Below are 18,859 nucleotides of genomic sequence, written 5' to 3'. Positions count from 1 at the left end.
GACGCGGAATGTGGAGATTTGGCAGTCAGCATCTGAGTATAAAAATGAAAACCTTGCTGGGCACTGTAGTTCACATCTGAAATACTAACTACTTAGGAATCTGAAATCTGAGGATCATGGTTGGAAGCCAGCCTAGGCAGGAAAGTCTGTGAGACTCTTATCATCTAGGAAACTGAAAGTGGTGCTGTGGCTCAAACTGGTAGAGCACTAGCCTTGAGTGAAAAAGCTCTGGCACAGTGCCCAGGCCCTGAGTTCAAGCCCCACAACTGACAAAAATAAAAATGAAAACCTTCATCTATGATGGTAGAGCAGAAAGCTATAAGGTCCTTGACTCTCCTGTGGGCACATGGAATTGTCGTAAGAATGTTTACCTTCATTTCAGCTTCTGGCCATGTGACTAAGCTGGGTGACAATACTGGCTGATAGTGACATTTCCCAATGATGAAAAGTAGCCCTAGGATGAAATGTGACTGGCATTTTAAGGTAAAAGCGTCTATAGTGTATGCTTATTAGGGTGTAATAACATGGAGACAGGAAAGAGAAGCCAGGTCTGCAACCACTCCTATTTTCTGAGAAAGGAACCTCCCCTGTGAAAGCTGTGGACAGGATAAATGACTTTATGGGCTGGGGCACATGCCAGGAATGTCAGTGGAAGATTGTGTGACTCCTCCTTGCTACTGGGCTGATCAAGAGCAAGATATGTTTTACTCAAGTAAGATAAAGGATGCTCAAATTAGATGGAGGGAAAACCTCGGAGTTAAGATTTGAAGATTGCAGCTGATAGCTGAGTCTGGGGAGACAAGAGGAATTCCAGAACCCTGTGCCTTGCATCAAGACTCGGCTCCCTAGAGGGGAGTGTAGGGTTCCCCCAAATAGTACTAGATGGTATGTGGTGGGCCGCAGCTCCAAGTCACATTGGAACTCAGGCTGAGTTTGTTCTCTTTTCAATTCCTGTTTCATTCTTTGCTGTGCACAAATTCCAGAAAAAAAAGTATGCTTTTCCCAGCTCCAATCCCCATTCTGACCACCAGCACCTTGGCTTCTTATCATGAAAGAGGTTTTTGTTGGTTGGTTTGGTTCTGTTTGTATTCTTGGAGTTGGGAAGGTGGCCCAGTGGTAGAATGCTTGCCTCACATGCATGAGGCCCTGGGTTTGATTCCTCAGGACCACATAAGCAGAAAAAGCTGGAAGTGGGTGCTGTGGCTCAAGTGGTAGAGCTCTCCCCTTCAGCTGAAGAGCTGAGGGAAAGTGCCCAGGCCCAGAGTTCAAGCCCCCTGACTGACAAAAAAGAAAAAAAAAAGAAAAGAAAAGAAAAAGAAAAGAAATTTGCATTCGTTCAGGTCTCCACTGACTCCTCCCAGCTGCTCCAGGCTCCCTGGCATTCCTGACTCTGTAGATACTTGTAGCTGTTTCTGCCAAAGGCCTTTCTCCAGTACCCTTAGTCAGATTTGCATCATCTGGCTGAGGCTTGCCCAGTAATTCTCTCAAAATGTAACATGATGAAACACCCAGAGGTTCTCCAAGCCAGATCCTTCTGAACAATGCCCACACATGCCAAGGAGCCTGTAATCACCCACTGCTTGTTAGCTAAGGATACAAACAATTAGCTTCGTGGTTGGAAATGTAAACAAGGACATTTCTCAAATGTCAGCTCTGTGCCAAGTAGGTAGGAATGAGGCTCTAACAGTGGTTGTTAGCTTCCTTTGGGGGCACCCAGGATGGGTGGTCCCTCAAGGCCCAGGGGCAGAGAAATTCTCTGGAAGAAAAGCCAGGGTTGGATGGAGGGTTGGGGAACAAGCAGGGATCCAAGGAGATGGGAGGAGTTTCTGGAAGCTTAGAAAACAAGGAAACCACACAAAGTAAGAACATTAGTTCTTGAGCTTGGAAATCATGTGATTAACAGCTCACAGTTAATTACCCAGACCCTGATATATGTATTTCCTAAATGTTTTTCACTAGCTCAATAATCTTTTTGCTTGCTCATAAAACCACTAAGGACCTAAACAGCTTTTGTTCATATGGACTATATCTTGTGTTATGAGGCTAAATGTTTACACAATTGGTTCATTGGAAGAAAGTCTTGATTATAGCAATTGCCAATTTCCATGGTGTAAATACTTTGAAGCAGGGCCAAGTTCAAGATACCAACTTGACATCAACTGAATGTAAAGTGGGAAGAGACAGGTGCAACTTGCCCAAGTAGGTGCAAGCTGACTTGACAACAATGATGAAATGTTTATTGACATTATCATGGGGAAGAATTTCAGACATGTTCAGGTAGAGACCAGGAAACTTTGTTCATAAGGCAAAGGAAAGCAAAGGACAGTTCATACCAGGACCTGGGTGCTGGCATGCGTCAAGTGTTATATAGGCTGGGGAAGTGGATCAGGGATCTAGCAAAAACAAAAACATTCTCTACCCCCACCCCTCTTTCTGCAGTTGTGGGGCCTGAACTCTGGGTCTGGGTACTGTCCCTCAGCTCTTCAGCTGAAGGTTAGTGCTCTACCACTTGAGCCACAGCACCACTTCCAGGTCTTTCTGCTTATGTAGTGCTGAGGAATCGAACCCAGGGCCTCATGCATGCAAGGCAAGCACTCTACCACTGAGCCACCTTCTGAGCCCCCAAAACATTCTTTTAGATGAGTGTCTTGTTTGTTCTGAGCATCTGGTGGATCCAATCATTTTTTTGTAGTTACAACATTTGTCATTATCAATCAGGCCCAGAGATTAAAAAAAAAGTATTATTACTTGAGCTAGGAATGTGGCTTAGTGGTAGAGTGTCTAGTATGCATGAAGCCCTGGGTTCGATTCCTCAGTATCATATAAACAGAAAGAGCCAGAAGTGGCACTGTGGCTCATGTAGTAGAGTGTTAGCCTTGAGCAAAAGAAGTTTAGGGACAGAGCCCAGGCCCTGAGTTCAAGCCCCAGGACTGGCATTAAAAAAAGTATGGTTAGCTTATGAAATTTGGGTCATTATAACATAGATGCCTAGTCTCCTGGAGCATCCCTTTAAACAAAGGATGGCTTTCCTTCAAGGCAGGTGTCCTTTTATTGTGCCATTCCTGGAGCTTGAACTCAGACACTGTCCCTGAGCTTTTATGCTCAAAGGTAGTGCACTATTATTTGATCTGTTCTTCTAGTCTAGCATTTATTGATTAATTGGAGATAGTCTTGCCAACTTTTCTGCCCAGGCCTGGCTTTGAACTGAGATCCTTAGCTCTCAGCCTCCTGAGTAGTTGGGATTACAGGTTTGAGCCACTGGTGCCCAGGCAGAAGACCTTTCTTAAGTAATTTTCTTTTTTTTTACAAGCATTTCTGTGCTGAAAGGAGTCATTTTACTAATTTTCTCTTTTTTAACTCCTTAAGTTGTCTTCCTTCAAGATGTGCTTGTCCAGCCAGGCCTCGTGGCTCACACCTCCTGCAATGCCAGCAATGACCTTCTAGGATTCTCAGAACATCTCAGAAGTGAGAAGTGTGCTTGTGGGAGAGGGCAGAGGGTGCAGAGATAGCAGCCAGGCTCCTGCTTGGAAGTGTGTGCGGCTGAGCTGACACCAAAGACCTTTAGAAGCAAAAAGGAACTGAGACTGTAGCCAGGAGTTGGCTTGGCCAGGAGTTCCTGGAATTCTGCTTTGCAGATGAGCTTCCTGGGGCAGCCCAGGCCTCCCCCTCCCCCTTTCCCCTTCTGACTAACAGGAGATGAGAATGGGAAGTGAGGAGGGTGGGTAGAGAGCTCTTGGGCACCATCAGCTCCCCAGACCAGCTCCAAGTTTCCTCCAAGAGCTGAGCTGGAGCTCCAGGAAGGCTCTCCCATGTGAGTGGGTGGCTGTCTGTTTGCTGTTCCAGGCTAAGCCAGTCTATCAGGTGGATCTAATTTTCTGCTTCTCTGGTCTGAAGTGAGCAACCAAAGTAAGAATGTTCCCTCTAGAAGGCCAGCTTAAAACCTGGTGTTTATGATTCAGTAGTTGCACCTTGGAAGGCACAGTGAGCCTGGCTCTGGACACAGGATGACAGATTTCAGATGTGTGTGTGTGTGTGCGTGCGTGCACATGTGCACATGCGTGTGCGCACATGAACGTCTGGCAGGAATAGGATTCTTATGGGTGCAGGGGCAACTGGAGATCAGGCCTGTCCCTGAGGTTGCAAATTCAGGGATCCTGTTTCTCCTTCCACCCAACATTATTGAAAGGGAAATTTTGCTCAAATAAAGAGCAAAGATAGTCAAGGTGCACCACTGACTACTCACGCCATGTTACTGTAGGGGGGCACACATCTGTCTCCTGGTAACTTTTTAGCTCCTAGAGGAAGGGCAGGGCAGGGCTGGGCTCTGTGTACAGTGTCCTGTGCACGGGAGGCTCAATAAGTTACAGGAACCCTGATGAATGAATGAATGAATGCAGCATGAAGGTGAGGGACCACAGCCAGGGGTGGGGTGTTTTTGGGAGAAGGCAGGGTGCCTGGGGGAGCTAAAAGCAAAGCAGCCAACTGTGCATATCATGCACTTGTCCAGTGCCTACTTTTCTTATTTTAGCTGCTTGGAGATCTTCCTTCATTCTCCTTCCTTCTCTTTTTCCTTTTTCTCCTCCTGGTTCTTCTCCTCCTCCCTCTCTTTCTCCCTCTCTTCCTCCAATTCCCGGATCTGCTCTGGTCTCTAAGTAATAAGATAAGGAAATTTATTCATCTACTGAATAAATATTTATTGAGCACCTGCTGTGATAAACCATGGCTTTTCCAGGGTAGGGAATGAGACCACATATTTCCTGCCTCCAGGAGTTGCCAGTCTTGGTCATTAAATAAGTGATGACAATGAGTAGTGACAAGTGCTGTGACTTGGGAAGCTCCAAAGAACTAGTGTGACTGTGTGTGCATTAACAGTCACACATTCATAAATAATAGAGGGATGTTTTTTAGAATAAATAGAATGATTGCAGGTTGAATTCCCTGGAAAGAAGATTGAGATGGAGATCAACTCAGAAGACTTTAGGGAGTGGCCCCTGTGAAAAGGAAAGGGCAGGCTGGGCCAGGTCTGAAGCCAGTCCTGGAAAAAGCATGAGACTCTATCTGAAAAATAAGGAGAGCAAAAAGGACTGGGGTTGGGGTTGGGGGTTGTGGAAGGAGGAGGAAAAGGAGGGGGAGGGGGAGGAGGAGAAATACCAAAGCAAAGGACTGGGGTATGGCTTAAGTGATCGATTGCTTATGAGAAGAAGGAGAAGAATGCCTGGTGCTGGTGGCTCACACCTTATAATCCTAGCTACTTAGGAGGTTGAGATCTGAGGGCCCTGGTTCAAAGCCAGCCCAGGAAGATATGTCCATGAGACTCTTCTCTTCAATTGACCACCAGTAAACTGGAAGTGGAGCTGTGGATCAAAGTGTTAGAGCTCTAGCCTTGAGTGAAAAAGCTTAGGGAAAGCACCTGGGCCCTGAGTTCAAGCCCTATGAGCAGAAAAGGAAGAGGAGGAGGAGGAGGAGGAGGAGGAGGAGGAGGAGGAGCAGGAGGAGGAGGGGAGGAAGGCCAGACAGCCAATGACACCTTACAGGCAGCATTCCTCACAGCTCTCATCATGCCATACATTAGTAGGTGTAAGTCAGGACTGTCTCCCATACTGCAGTAGGGGCACATAACTCCCTCAGCCATTTCCAAATCAGGATACCCTGACCCACTGCCAGAGGGACATCTGGACTCCCCAGAGCCTGAACTAGCATTTTCCACAGCAGCTGGGTGAGAAAGAAGGTGGCTGTGGTGTGGGCATAGCCTATCATAGACTATTTTTGGCCCCCATGCATGTAGCCCCACTTTTCACATTGCAAAATAGGAATAACATGTATAATACTTGTGAGGTCACTGGGAAGATGAGGTGTGTAAGAAGGTGGGCTTGGCATGGGACTGGTGCTATCAGTATGTGCTGTTATGGCTGTGACCTTTCTGCCCAGGTGGCCACCAGGTCTGAATAATGGGTGATCCCTTCTCTGCTTCCACCTTGATTGACCTGAATCCTCTTGGCAGGTGGGCAGCCTCCATAGAACCACTCTTTCTCCATCTCTATCTCACAGATGGGCAAATGGAAGCCTAGGAGGTGAGGGAGGACAGGGAGGCATTGTAGGGATCTGCAGGGGTATTGGGGAAAAACAGGCCTCTGAGTAGAACCAAGTGTGGCTTCTATTCCTGACTTCTGCATGGCTGGTCCTCATGTTCCTTTCTAGTACAGCTTGACCTTGTCCATTTGGAGAAAAATCAGGAAGCTAGGCTGTGCCAGGAATTGGAACCGCCCTTCCTCTGCTCTGGGCATGGTGCGGGAATGTGGGGCAGGGTGGGGACACCACAGGCTAAGCCAGCATGGCCTGGGCCTACTGGAGTTGGTTGGCTCTACCAGTGGACTTGTCCTGGCCTGGCTTGATGAGCCACTTTGAGGCCAAGAGGAGGCACGAGGTAGGGGGTAAGGAGAAGTTGCTCCCAGGGACAGAGCTCTGGGCACCAGGAACAGATCTGCTTTTTGCCTTCATGGTTCCCTTTCTCCATACTAAAAACAAACAAGCAAAAACCCTTAAAAAGTGTATTATATAGATTATGGGTGGCTCATACCTGTAATTCTAGCTACTCAGCAAGCTGAGATCTAAGGATCAAGGTTTGAAGATATCCTGGGCAGGAAGGTCTGTGAGACTCTTCTCTCCACTTAATCACTAAAGAAGCTCAAAGTGGAGCTGTGGCTTAAGTAGTAGAGCACTAACTTTGATCACAAAATCTCAGGAACAGTAGACAAGCCCTGAGTTCAAGCCACACACACACACACACACACACACACACAAATGAACAATATGAACAAGTATGAGCAAATTGAAATCAAGATGAATATAATCTAAGATAGACTGATAACCACATATTTATTATTATTTTATTCAAATTTTCTTCTGATTTTGAAATAAAATTAAAACATTTTCTTGGAGCTATAGGCACATGCCTACAATCCCAGCTACTCAGGAAGAGGAGGCAGGAGATCCATGAGTTTGAAGTCAACCCTAAGTAGTTAGTGAAACCCTATCTCAAGTACAAAAACAAACCCAAACACTCAAACAAACAGGCTTGGGGTATAGTTCAAGTGGTAGAGTGCTTGCTTGCCTAGCATAAGCAAAAACCCTATCAACCAACTAACCCTCCCTCATATTTTCACAGGCTTCTTAAAGTATGGCAGGCCCTAGGCCTCACACCTTCTTGGCATGTGGGAGAGGTTGCAGTGTTTTCCAGCCTCCTTGAAACTGGGTACCCCACATGGCCATGCAGCACAGAGACAAATGACCTGATGCCACAAGAAAATGATGCTCAAATTAAACAGAACCACACTGAGCCTCAGTTCCCTCTACCAGAAAATGGAGGAATGAGAATGCGGTCTGCGTGTTCTCATGAGATGACCCTGTACAGATTTTGACCCTTGGGGCTGGGAAGGTGGCTCAGTGGTAGAGTGCTTGCCTTGCATGCATGAGGCCCTGGGTTCGATTCCTCAGCACCACATAAGCAGAAAAAAGCTGGAAGTGGCACTGTGGCTCAAGTGGTAGAGCACTAGCCTTGAGCTGAAGAGCTGAGGGACAGTGCCCAGGCCCAGAGTTCGGGCCCCACAACTGGCAAAAAAAAAAAAAAAAAGAATTTGACCCTTCTCCTTTCCTTTCCTTCTTTACTTCTCCTCTCTTTTTTCCCTCCCCTTTCCTTCTTTTCTCTCCCTTTCTATCTCTGCCTCCCTCCTCCCCCTCCCTCCTCCCCTCTCCCTTCTCCTTCCCTTTGTCCCTCCCTCACCCTTTCTCCCTCTCATTCCTCCTCCCCCTTCTCCCCACCACTTTTCCTTCCCTCTCCCAATCCCCTTCCCCTTCCTCCATCCCTCTCCCTCACTTTTTCTCCTTCCTTCCCCCCTCCCCTGCCTCTTTTTCCCTCCCTGTCCCTTTCCCTACTACCTTCCCTTTCCCTTCCTCCCTCTTCATTTCCCTCCTCCTCTTCTTGCCCCCCCTTTCCCTTTCCTTTGTCCTTTCCCTTCCCCTTCACTCTCTCTCTGCAGTGCTCTGGATCCAAACCAGGTCTTCACACATGCTAGGCAAGCACTATGCCACTGGGAGACATTTCAGCACCCCCTGTCTGCCCCGCCCCCACACCCAGGGTTTACACAGTGCATGACCTCACCTCAAAGCCCCAGGAACCCCAGAAGCTTCAGATGTGTCTTACCTTTGGGGTCTGGAGACATTCCCAGTGTTCCCATATGTTTTGACTTCTTCCTCCTCTACTGTCTGTCCCTGTGGAATTCCCTGCTTTGGAGTCAGGCCCAAGGCAACCACAAATCTAGCAAATTGTCTTGGTTTGATTCATAAATCTCTGAAATTCTGTGACTCTATCAGTCCTTGCAACAATCTATGAGGCATGTGTTGCACGCAAGACACTATTTACCCCATTTTCCTGGAAAAGTTGGATATCCTATTCAAGGTCATGCACCTGCAGTGGACAGGGCTGAGACAGTTTAGATCTGTCAACTTTGCCCTCAGATGGCTATAATATTCCTAGGATGTGTGTGTACTGGGACTTGAACTCAGGTACTTGCACTCTTGCTTGGCTTTTTCACTCATGACTAGCACTCCAACACTCGAGACATACCTCCACTGCTGGCTTTTTGCTTATTAATTGGAGAAAACTCTCATGCATTTGTCTGACCTGGCTGGCTTTGAACTTCAATCCTCAGGTCTCAGTCTCCTGCATAGCTAGGATTACAGGTGTGAGTCACAGATGACTGGCTTGAGTCTGGATTATTTAAGCACCAAAGCCGATGACTGCATGGCAGAGTGTGGACTTTCCTGTGAGAGAGCTTGAAGTTGAGACCAATTTCCAACTGGCAGGAATTTGGGGGGCTAACGTTTTCATTTTGGTGAGGTTTCTGATTAAAACCTTCTAGTTCCTTAGGCTGAGTTAGGCTGTTTTATTGTCTCAATATTTCCTCCTTTCCTAAGAGTGTGAGCTAGAGCTAGAAGGCCACATGATCTCCTTCGGCCAACAGCCCTGCCCTCCTTTCCCAAGGAGCTGGGGAGTGGGGTGGGAGAGTAGGTGCTCTTGGGGGGGGGTGAATGACATTAAGGACACAAATCCCACCCTATCATTGCTCAGCCGGCAACCTCAGGGACATGTGATGGCTCTCCTGAGGAGGAGGGTAGCTGGGCCAGCCCTGCTCCCTGTCCTGAACCAGGCTGGCCCTTCTCCTGACTTTCTTTCCTTTCTTCTTGTTACTTTGGCTCAGCAGGCCCTGGCATAACTCCCAATCCAGCCTCCTCTGGCTTCCTTTGCAGTGCCAGCATCTGGAGGCAGGTCTACAGAAGTGTAGCTAAAGCCCTTATGCTCACTGGCCACGAGCTTATCCGGAGTGGCTTCACCACCCCATACCCAGAACCCTGAGAAGCACCCAGCAAATGGATTCAAATAATATGTCCTGGAAGAGGGGCTGAGTGGTTGTGCTCACCTGGGTTCTGGTTTTTCTTGGTTGGTTCCGGGGCTTGAACTCTTTGCCTGCACACTGTCTCTCTGCTTTTGTGTTCAAGATTAGTGCTCTACCAGTTGAGACACAGCTCCACTTCTGGCTTTTTGTGGTTAACTGGAGACCAAGTCTCACAGACTTTCTTGCCCAGACAGGCTTCAAATTGTAATCTTCCAACCTCAGCCTCCTGAGTAGTTAGGATGACCTCAGGTGTGAGTCACCGATGCCAGGCTCTGGGTTCTTATTTTATCTTGGTAAGTGGCTCAACCTGAGTTGAGTTCCAGGTCAGTATCTTCACAGAGAGACAGCAACTCTGTCTGGCTCACTGCGCAGTCGTGAGGAAAATGAGGCAGTGTGCACAAGGCCCTTGGCCTAAGCTGCCTTCAACAAATGCAGCTGCTGTGAGACTGGTGTCCTTGGTGATGGAGGGGTGAGGGGAAGCCTAGGAACCACTGAAAAGGCTGGCACAGACTGAGCAGAGTAGACATGAACCTGGAGAACAGGCAGACCTGGGGCTGTAGGAGAAGACTGTTGACATTGGCCCAAGCCATGCCAAATGGATGGGAGAAAATATCCCAGGGGTTGGCCAGAGAGGTGGCAGGGTGGTCCATAGGTCAGCTCAGCAAGAGGGAGAGAAGAATGGGGAGGAGGGGCACCAGCCAGGCTGCCCAGCCCAGGCCTACTTCCTGTAGACAAGCTGATATCCAGGACAGCCACAAACCCCAAGCTGGAGCTGGGGATCCGCCTCCAGGTAGAAACACTGCAAGGATGAAAGTGGGGATTTGGTCACCATGGATTTAGGCCCTAGCCAAGTGACTCTCTTAGTTCACTGGACTCAGGGTTTCCCTGAAGCTGCTATAAGAGCAAAGAAGTTTGGGATATAGACTCTGTAAAGTTAGACTCAAAGGTTCCAATCCCCGTTTTCCACTGACTATGGCAAGTTGGGCTAGGCATTTAAACTCTGTACTTCAGTTTACTGATCTGTTAAGGGGAGATAGATATAATAATATGGTTTCCATAGGAATACTGTAAGAATTAAGGTAGGTAATAGACATGAAATCTTGTACCCAGAGCCAGTGGTGTACATCTATAATCCTAGCAACTCAGGAGACTGAGATCTAGGGATTGTGGTTTGAAGCCAGCCCAAGCAGGAAACTCTGTAAGATTAAACACCAAAAATCCACAAGTGGAGCTGTAGCGTGGTGGAGCAACAGCCTTGAATAAAATGGCTAAGAGACAGCACCCAGGCCCTGAGTTTAAGCCCCAGTACCAGCGTAATAAACAAACAAACATTGTGATGCTTGGCTCTGGTGAGTACTCTTTAGTGTCTGTCTAGACATGTCATACACCTTCATCAGTGATGTCATTGATATCTAACAGGGATAAGATGCATCTCACTTTTGAAGGTGTAAAATGCAGAAAGTGTACATCTCTTAAACCGAGGAAACAGTTTAAGACAGGTTGCATAGAAAATATCATTGTTGGCTCTAAACTAATAGAATGATAATCGTTGATAAAGTTGTTGGGGATTTTCTAGGTGCCAGGCACTGAGCCAAGATCTTACAAGCATTATATCATTCAACCCTTATGATAACTCTGTAAAGGTTATTAAATAATCTTCACTTTTCAGTTGAGAAGACAAAGCATCTAAAAGATTAAGTAACTTGCCTGAACTCACGATTTTGTCTGCATAAATGGCCAACAACAACGTCCATCATGGGGCTGGGAAGGTGGCTCAGTGGTGGAGCGCTTGCCTTGCATGCCTGAGGCCCTGGGTTCGATTCCCCAGCACCACATAAGCAAAAAAAAAACAAACAAACAAAAAAAAAACAACGTCCATCACTACAACCAGAGCTCATTCATCTTTTCATTAACTTCCTCTGATCCAGAATGGTTTTACTCTATGGGTTCCAGAATGTGACAGGAATCACTGGGATCCTTTGAGAAGTCCTGAAGCCTAGTTTATCACTGGGAGAAATTCTGATGCAACTGGCTTGGGGTGTGGCCTGTACATGGACTTTTAAAATGACCCCAAGTGATTCTGAAGTACAAAGGGCAGGAGGGGATGGGAAAGGAGATTTACTGGCTTACTCCAGACATGGCTTGAGGAGCCTCCTAAATTCTTCCAAGTTTCTCCACACCTGTCTGAAACTTGTGTGATATAGCAAAGTTTCACTTGACAGGATGAAGGGAAATGACTTATAATGCAGAAGCCCCGTGAGGAAGGAAAGTGGCTGAATCTCCTCCCTTCCACCTGCAGCTGGCTAATTCCCTTCTGCCTTCCTAGCAGATGTGGCTGGGAGTAGAAAGGGAAAGGGAAATATAATCTGGGGTGTACAGGGATGTCTGTGAGACTCTTATCTCCAATAAACTACTCAGAAAAAGCCAAAAGTGGAGCTGAGGCTCAAGTGGTAGAGCGCTAGCCTTAAGCAAAAAGAAGCACAAGGACAGCACCCAGGCCCAGAGTTCAAGCCTAGGACTGGCAAAAACAAAGAACAACAACAACAACAAAAATCTGAAGTCCTAATATATCAGCTTTGTCCTGTACTAATAGACTAATCCTCTCTCTCTCTCTATCCTGACCCCCTCCCCCACCTCTTTTTTTTCTCTCCATGAAACAGTATTCTCTTGAGAGCTAGAAACACAATCCCTAACGACCAGCTTTCCAGCAATTTCCAACCTACACATCCATGTAGCTTCCCCAGGGTCTAGCTTGCCCCGTTTTTCTGATGTTTATTTGCTTAACATAACCGCCTGATTACCAAACTTAATTCCCAGGAGATATAGCTGAACTTAGGATGTTATGAAGCAACTCAAAGAAAATTTATGAGGTATTGACAAGCTGAGGCCATGGGGGCCTAGTGTTTTTACTGCAAAGACTCTTCTGTGATCTGCTCCCAGCTTATCTGCAGTTAAATGTGGCCTGAGAGAGTCAAATCATTTCCTTTCCTGAGCAGTTCGCATGGAACCACTGTGATAACTTTAAAAAAAATTAAATATTTTAAATTGTTATTATAAAGGTGACGAACAGAGGGGTTACTGTTTCATAACTCAGATAATAAGTACATTTCTTTTCTTTTTCTTTTTTTGTCAGTCTTGGGGCTTGAACTCTGGGCTTGGGCGCTTTCCTTGCACTCTTCAGCTCAAGGCAAGAGCTCTACTGCTTGAGCCACAGCACCACTTCCGGTTTTCTAGTAGTTGATTGGAGATAAGAGTCTCACAGACTTTCCTGCCCGGGATGGCTTTGAACTGTGATCCTCAGATCTCAGCCTCCTGGGTAGCTAGGATTACAGGCGTGAGTCACCGGTGCCCGGCTATAAGTACATTTCTTTTTGGATAATCTCACCCCTTCCTTTGCTTACTCCCAGTTTTTCCCTCCCATCCCAACCTACAAGATGTAGTGTCTAGTGAGTACCATTGCTGCATTTGTTCACTCATTGTCCCTCCATTTCTGTGCCCCTTCTTACCCTCCTGGTTTCTATTTCCAGGAGTTTATTTCAATAAATACCATTTTATATGATCAGAGGTACAGTGAATAACTTTTTCAAACAAATTATTTGAAAGCTGGGTGCCGGTGGTGGTTCATGCCTGTAATCCTAGCTACTCAGGAGGTTGAGATCTGAGGATTATGGTTCAAAGCCAGCCCAGATAGGAAAGTCCATGGAACGTTATCTCCAGTAAACTACTTGGAAAAAACTGGAAGTGGTGCTGTGGCTCAAGTGGAAAGCAGTAGTTTTGAGCAAAAAGAAACTCAGGGACAGTGCCCAGTCCCAGAGTTCAAACCCCAGGGCTGGCAAAACAAACAAAAAAACCCCAAACACAAATTATTTGAAGGGGATCATGTTCTGTGACTAACCAATTTTTTTTTTTTTTGGGTCCGGTCGTGGGGCCTGAACTCTGGGTCTGGGCGCCGTCCCTCAGCTCTTCAGCTCAAGGCTAGCGCTCTACCACTTGAGTCACAGTGCCACTTCCGACTTTTTTCTTATGTGGTGCTGAGGAATTGAACTCAGGGCCTCGAGCATGCAAGGCAAGTGCTCTACCACTGAGCCACCTTCCCAGCCCCTGACTAACCAATTATTTGACGATGTTTTATAGTTCTTAGAATAAAGAAGAAATGGAAATTCCAGAGAAGAGACAGGAGGCTATAAAGTAGGCTTAATGAGATGCAGGGAAGAGCGAGGGTGGGTCATGGGCTGTACCAGACCCAGACTGAGGAGCCGGTCCAGGAAGCTGTTCCTGGGTAACTACTCTTGGTTTGCAAATCTTTTTCCCAAAGTCACTGCCAAGGGCCTCCCAGCTGCGAGTCTAATCAGGCCACGATGATTACACAAATCACAAACAAGTCGTACCCGCCTCATCAGATCCAAATCCAGCTTTTTTGGATGTTAGAACTTGTATATTTAAAGGTCAAGCACAAATTGGACATGGAGAGGAAGGGCATTCTGGAAAGGACAACTTTTTCCAGAAAACTCTTTGGCACCCAACTCTTCTTCCTTCTCCTCATTCAGATCTGGGAGCATAGCCAAACCAAGACACCAATGAGATTGCTCAGAGACCTCAGGATGCTTTCTGGACGACAGGATTTATATCAACGTTGTCTCCTTGTGCCCAGTACTCTGCTAGAGGCTCCAGTAGGAGACTGGAGGCAGGTGTACTTGGTCCCATCCCTGATCTCTGAGAGGAGTTGAACAATCCATTCTGCCAGAGAGGAGGAGCTAAGAGGGAAGGAAGAAAGATCTGCCCCTCCCCTGGAGGGGTTCATAGGCCCATGAGAGACAGTAGACTTGGCACCCACTCAGGGAACCCTACCTTTGGGCCCAGTCATTAAGGACCCCTCCATGTGGTACCCTGCCTTCATTCCACTGGCTGCTGGATGCACCATCTGGTCAACCAAACAGTGATTTGTCTTGATTATTGGGTTCCTGGCGCCTCCTGAAAATTGGCTTACAAAGTGAATGTCTAACTTATTTAACCCAAATGGAGAGCCCTGACTGATCTCTGACTGATGGCGACATAGAGCAGAGCAGCTGCAGGCCAGAGGATAAGTGCTGACAGAAAAGGCTCAGTGGGGCTCGAGGGAAAGTTGAGAAATTATGGGATAGTGTTTCTCAAGTGTGTGCTGTGAAACAACAATCTTTTGAGATGCTTCTCCAAAATTTAAAAGTCATTTTTTTGTTGTTGTTGTGAAAAAAAAGTCTGAGAAACACAGAGCATTCTAGTGCCCACTTAGATAAACAAATAAAGGCTCTAAGTTTCTGGGATGAAATGTTACTTTTCTAGGACAGTCTCTTTGTGTACTCAGCTGGATCAGCTTGATTAAGACTATCAATGTTTTCTTTCTTTCTTTCTTTCTCTCTTCCTTCCTTCCTTTCTTTCTTTCTTCCTTCCTTTCTTTGTTTCTTTCCTTTTTGTCAGTCATGGGGCCTAAACTCTGGGCCTGTACACTGTCCCTCAGCTCTTCAGCTCAAGGCTAACACTCTACCACTTGAGCCACAGCGCCACTTCCAGCTTTTTGTTTTCCTGCTTATATGGTACTGAGGAATCGAACCCAGGGCCTCATGCATGCGAGGCAAGCACTCTACCACCGAGCCATCTTCCAAGCCCCAACTATCAGTGTTTCTTGAAGGGAACTGAGGGTATTCATGGAAGAATTTTTCAGAGGTGCTTGTTAGCAGGAGGGTCTGAGCCCTGTGTAGATTTGCTGAGTCAATCTCTGGAGCCCAGAAACGGAGATTCTACTTTGAACAGCACTCAGTTGATTGTCCTGTCTGTTCAAGTTGAAAACTTCAGATTCTGCTTCCCTCCAGAGTTCTGCTTTTTCTCATAGTACTGAGAAGGTCAGGAAGTATATTTGATTAAAAGGTTAGTAAAAAAGAAACACAGATACTTCCCAATTCATTCTATAAGGCCAATGGTAGCCTGATACCAAAACCAGGGCAAGAATTCACAGGAAAAGAAACAACAGACCATGATGTATCATGAGATACAAAATCTTTAACAAATATTAGTAACCAAACCTAGCAAAATAGGAAAAGGATTATATATCATGATTGAATGAAATTTATCCTAGCAATGCAAAATGGGTTTAGCATCCAAAAATCAATATTTTACATCATCTCAATAGATGATCATCATTGATCATCTTAATACATATTGAAAAAGAATTTGACAAAATCCAATGTCCTCTTATTATGTAAATACTCAGCAAACCAAAAATAGTAATGAACATATTTATTTTGATAAAAACAAAACAAAACAAAAAACCCCACTACCACTAGATGAGCACTTGCCTATTAAGTCCAAGACCCTCAACTCAACCCTAAATACTGCCAAAATCAAAAAGTAAAATAAAATACCCAGGGATCAAGATAATAGAAAAAGTATAAATCATAAGGTTTGAAAACTACAAAACATTGTTGAAATGAAAAGATCTAAGTAAATGGAAAGGCATTCCATATTTCTGGATTGGAGGATTGAGTATTGTTAATGATACTCTCCATATTTGACTACAGATTTAATGTAATCTCCATCAACATCTCAGCTGGCTCATTTCTAGAAATCAATAATAAGCTGATAATTGAATTGACATGGGAAACTCAAGGGATTCATAATAACCCGAATAATTTTTTTCAAATAATTTTGAAAACAAAAAAGAGAACTCACTTTCACTTTCTAATTTTAAAACTTAATACAAAGTTCCAAAATTCTGTGGTTGGCATAAGGATCAGCATATTGGTCAAACACATAGAACTCGAAGACCAAAAATAATCTCACACTGATTGCCAATAGATTTGTGTCATAGATGCTATAACAATTCAATGGGAAAAAAATTTCAGCAACTGCTGTTGGGAAACAGAATAACCTCATACAAAAGAATGAGCTGGGTCCCTACCTCATATTGAATTCTAAAGTCAATGAGAAATGAACACAGACCTAAATGTCCCAGATAAAATTGTCTTTTAGAAAAAAGACATAAAGGTAAAAATCTTTGAGATCTTGCATTAAGGAAAAGCTTCTTAGATATAACAAGTAACAAAAGAGATCACTGGTGGCTCAAGCCTGTAATCCTAGCTACTCAGCAGGCTGGGATTTAAGGATCATAGTTTGAAGCCAGTTCAGGCAGAAAATTCCATGAGACTATTATCTATGATTAACTACAAAAAGCCAGAAGTAGAACTGTGACTCAACTGGTAGTGCTAGTCTTGAGCACAAAAATTCAGGGACAAAGCCGAGCGCTGGTGGCTCAGCCTGTAATCCTAGCTACTCAGGAGGCAGAGCTCTGAGAATCAAAGCCAGACCGGGCAGGAAAGTTCATGAGACTCTTATCTCCAATAAACCACCAGAAAACTGGAAGTGGCACTGTGTCTCAAGTGGTAGTGTACTAGCCTTGAGCTGAAGAGCTCATGGACAGTGCCCAGGCCCAGACTTTAAGCCCCACTACTGACAAAAAAAAAAAGTTCAGGGACAGAACCATGGCCCAGAGTTCAAGCCCTAGGACTGAGGGGGGGGGGAATCAAAGATAGCTGGTTGCTAGTGGCTCATGCTTGTGATGCTAACCACTCAGGAGGCTGAGATCTGAAGATCGTGGGGCAAAGGCAGCCTGGGTAGGAAAGTCTATGAGACTTGTATCTCCAAGTAACTGTCAAAAATGCCAAAAGTAGAGCTGTGGTTCAAGTGATAGAGTGTTAGTCTTGAGCAAAAGAAGTTCAGATGACCAGGCCTCTTGACTGGAAAAAAACAAAAGGAAGGAAGGAAGGAAGGAAGGAAAGTTGAGCTTCATCAAAATTAAAAACTTTGGTGCATCAAGAAACTAAAAGAAATATTTGCAAATCATTCATGTGATAGGGGCTGAGTATCCAGAAAAAAATAAAGCACTCTTGCACTCATTAAAAAAACAAACAAGGAAGTGGTGCTGTGGCACAAGAAGTTGAGTACTTGCCTTGAGCTGAAGAGCTCAGGGACAGTGCCCAGGCCCAGAGTTCAAGCCTCATGACCAACTGCCCCCCCCCTCCAAAAAAAAAGACAAACAACCCAGTTTAAAATGAACGAAGGAATTTTTTTGGCCTGTTGTGGGGCTTGAACTCATGGGTTAGATGCTATCCCTAAGCTCTTTTGTTCAAGGCTAGCATTCTCCCACTTTGAGCCATAACACCACTTCCAGTTTTCTAGTGGTGAATTGGAGGTAAGAGTCTCAGAGACTTTCCCACCCTGGCAGTCTTCAGATCTCAGCCTCCTGAGTAGCTAGGATTTGAATAGACACTTTACCAAAGAAGATATACAAATGACCAATAAGTACCCAGAAAAGATGTTCACTGTCTTAGCTATTAGGTAAATGCAAAGCAAAATGAGATGCTGATTGGTTGAAACCACAAATCCATAACAGGCAATAAGAATTATTGTGAGGATGAGGTGCAGCTGCTTTGGGAAGCAGTCTGGCAATTCCTCCATAGGTTAAACACAGTTTTTATATGGTCCAGCCACTCTACCCTTAAGTATATACTCACAAGAATTAAAACATACATACACACAAACACAGATACTTCCCAATTCATTCTATAAGGCTAATATTAGCCTGATACCATGTATGTTCATAACAATATTATTCACAATAGCCCCAAAGTGAAAGCAACTCAAATGTCCATCGACTGATGAATTGGTACATTCTATTGTATCTACATAGTGGGATATTAGTCAACAAAAGGAATGAAGTATAAATCCACACTATACTCTAGATGAACCTTCAGTACACTAAGCTAAGTAAAAGGAGCCAGACATTATTATAATTTATATGTAATATCCAGACCAGATAGTCTATAGAGATGAAAAGCACAGCCAGATGTGGTAGTATATGCCTATAATCCCAGCATTCAGGAGACTGAAGATCACCAGTTTGAGGCCAACCTAGGCTACATAGTGAGACCCTATCTCAAAATCGTAAACAAAAAACACTAGTGACTGCTCGGGGCTGGAATGAGGGCATGAGTGGCTCAAGAGCGTCGGATGTCTTTGTGAGGTAAGAAAGATGTTCTACAGTTGATGGTAGGGATAGTTGCACAACTCTGAATACCCTCAAAACCCATTTACCTAGGACAACTATATGGGATGCAAATTGTATTAATAGAGGTGTTACAAAAGAAGAGAAAAGAATCCCAGAATGATACTCCAGTGGTGCTCCCTGACCAAGAAATCTGATCAGCCTATAAAATCATAATTAAAGTGAACTTGAATCATTACTCACCACCCCTTGCTTCCTCTTACTTCCCCCCTTTGTATTTTCCCTTGTCTTACCATCCCACCCCTGACCACACTTACCGACACGACACAGGAGCCCCAGCTGCAGCTACTGGCTGGTGCTCAGCCTGCGTCTT

Source organism: Dipodomys ordii, unplaced genomic scaffold (assembly GCF_000151885.1).
Source record: "Dipodomys ordii isolate 6190 unplaced genomic scaffold, Dord_2.0 Scaffold147, whole genome shotgun sequence".
NCBI classification, from domain to species: Eukaryota; Metazoa; Chordata; class Mammalia; order Rodentia; family Heteromyidae; genus Dipodomys; species Dipodomys ordii.
Note: the sequence above shows the minus strand (reverse complement) of the source record.